This window comes from Triticum aestivum, chromosome 5D (genome assembly GCF_018294505.1).
Source record: "Triticum aestivum cultivar Chinese Spring chromosome 5D, IWGSC CS RefSeq v2.1, whole genome shotgun sequence".
NCBI classification, from domain to species: Eukaryota; Viridiplantae; Streptophyta; class Magnoliopsida; order Poales; family Poaceae; genus Triticum; species Triticum aestivum.
In genome coordinates, this window is record NC_057808.1 from 8,919,157 (window position 1) to 8,922,039 (window position 2,883).

A 2,883-nucleotide genomic window follows, 5' to 3' on the forward strand; every position below is an offset into this window, starting at 1 on the left:
TGTTCTTCCGGACCCGAACATGATAAGTTCTTCCTCCCTCCGGCTATCATGCCTACTCTCGGCAAAATCAACTGAATCATAGTTTTTCCAGTTGCCTCAGGGATAGCATATGCGATTATATTTTTATCATCTCTTTTCATACACGTTATTGATTAATTAATTATTGCCAATTAAATAAAAGGTTTCATTTCGATCTCATGCTGAGGAAGTTGGAATCCGAGTAGGCGATATTATTGGATGTATTGGTGGAGAACCCATTTCTACCACAGTTGAGGTATGTGTATTATTGGACTTCCTATAACCTTTTGTTTTTGCTCTTGTAAATACTTGCTTTTTTTCTGCTATTATCAGTTGGAAAACAAGTTGCTGAGCATATCCATGGGCAGTTTTCACAGAGGAAATGACATTAATGCCAAATTGGATGTTTCTGTAAGTTTGAAGTAGTCAAATTTGTGCTTTTCTCGACTAATGTTATGCATTTCATCATATAAAATAATATTTTGCAAAATATTAACACTGAAATATAGTCGCACTGACTCTATAGGTCCGGTTATTTCACACGGTCAACTGTATTTGGAGGAAAAAACATTTAACTGTAAATGTATCTGATCACCGAGAAGTTGTTGAACAAGGTATACATCTTTCTTTTTACAACCTAGTCCCATCTATATTTTATTTGGATTGTCAATTATGAACATCATGTTATATGCACCCATTATTTTCGTAGATACACTTTTACATATTGTGCAATAATATCTTGCATCCACAAGATGTTTTGAATATCGCATTATAAAAGTACTATACAGTTCATGATTTTGGACATGTCAAATGTAGAACATATATTCATTGTTTTTAGGTCAACGGGTTCCCTTTTTTCTATGCCAAAGTATCCATGTTTGACTTTTTTGCACTTGACGTTGCTCCGGAACGAGATAACGCATGCAACTGTTGGTATGTTCATTCCTTAGGGCATGTACAATGGTTCTATCTTAGGATGCCACATAGGATAAATGATGAGGTGGAGTAGAGAGAAATCATAAGAAAAGGCTTGTCTTCTCTTATTTAATGAAGACAAAATATGATCTCTTAGCACAATATGTCTCGCCACTTTTTTAGGAATAACTAGTTATTGAAGATAAGGCTAAGAGATGACCCATTGTAGACATGTTTTTTTGTCATTTCTAAATTACATGCAAGATTTAAGATAAGACTACCTTGTCAACCATTGTACATGCCCTTACGATTCTTAGCACTAGTTTAGAGGTGCCTTATATTACAAAAATCCCTTTTCGAGCTCGGCCTCCAGTGAGGTCTCCAAATTCAAATTTAAAATTTCATCAAAATTCGTATTTTTACATTTTCAAAAATTCTGGAAGAAAATACAGATATAAATGAAGGCATAACACACATGTGTGTAAATTTTCAGCTCAAAATACATTGAAATGAGGGCTGTGCAAAAAAGACAAATCTGGGGTTGTTTAACACATGATACTATTCATCCTCCCAGGCCATGAATTTGTCTTTTTTGTATAGGTCGCAACTTAAGGTATTTCATCATGAATTTTTACGTACATGTGGGTTACATCCTTGCATCCGCGAATATTTTTTTTAGAATTTTTTGAACCATACAAGTTTGAATTAGAATTTTTCAAACATAAAGGCCTTTATGGAGCTCGGCCTCCAAAACGCCTCTCTCCTTATATTATATTATGTATGAATGTATATTGAACTATATTTGCATTTCTGCTGTTGGCAATCTACATGGATAGACAACCTTCTCTTTGACAATGTTGTTTTTCCTTTTGTAGCTTATTATCCGATCACTAATGGAGAAGAGTTTTCTCCTGTATCGTCGCCTGACCAAGTTGACTCGCACTCAGACTCAGAACTGAACTCGGATGAGTGACTTTTGTTGTGCTCGCGCTGGTTCATGTCTCAGGTCTTTTTTGTACAATAGAAGGTGAACGTCTAGAAATAAAAGACAAGGTTGTTTAAGCAATTCCTATATTTCAAGGTCTACAAATGCCTAGATACTTGGGGGATTGTGAGATCATGAGTCTCGGTGCTAAGAGCATCTCCAGCCGAGCCCCCAACACGCCCTCTCCAGGCGATTTTTTCGCGCCGGCGCACAAAAATCGGCCCAGCCACGCTCCCAGAAGCCCAATTTTCGCCGGCTCGGGCCGAATTTGGCGGCGGCGGACCCAGGCTGAACCCGGTGCGCTGGGGGTGCTCGGGGGCGCCGGGCGAAACGGTTTTGGCGCGAAAGAGCAGCGGGCCCGCCGAGTCAGCGACACTCGCCTCGTCGTTTTCAGAACGCCTCGATTTCCCGCGGGGAATCAATGCCAAGGCTGCCGCCGGTCAGCCTTCCAGCGATTCCTCACGGGGCGGCTCTTCACGGGCGGCGCGGCGACACCTCACTCCCTGCCCCGCGTACACATGCCTCCCCGGCGGCTATAAAAAGCCCCCCGCCGCTGGCCACAGACGCCGTGCTCTCTGCCTCTCTCTCTCTCTCTCCGCCGCCGAACCTCTCCTCTCTCCCAGCCCCGGCCACGACAATGTGCGAGCGGTTCCCCGGCGACGGAGCGGTGGCCAACGGCTTCGGCCGCCGCTCGCTGCAGTCGTGGGAGGCGCACCTGCTTTTCGAGGCGAACATCCCGGCACCTCCAGACATGCGCGCTGGGCCGACAGGATGGAGGCTCAGCGCCGGAGGTGTCCCCATTCTCCCTTGCCGGACGTCGTCGCGCGCCTCGACTACTTCGCCGGCGAGGTCGACCGCGTTCAGTCGTCGCTGACCGAGGAGCAGCGCGCCTCCCCGCAGTACACCGTCGACAACCACGAGGCGTGGGCGGCGTACTTCCAGCATCGACAAGAGCAACGTCTCGC

General features: G+C 44.6%; 1 pseudogene; it reads left to right on the forward strand.

The window, feature by feature from the left end:
• Positions 1-1,906, forward strand: part of LOC123120125 (uncharacterized) — a 33,699-nt pseudogene extending 31,793 nt beyond the window's left edge.
• The last annotated feature ends 977 nt before the right edge of the window (positions 1,907-2,883 follow it).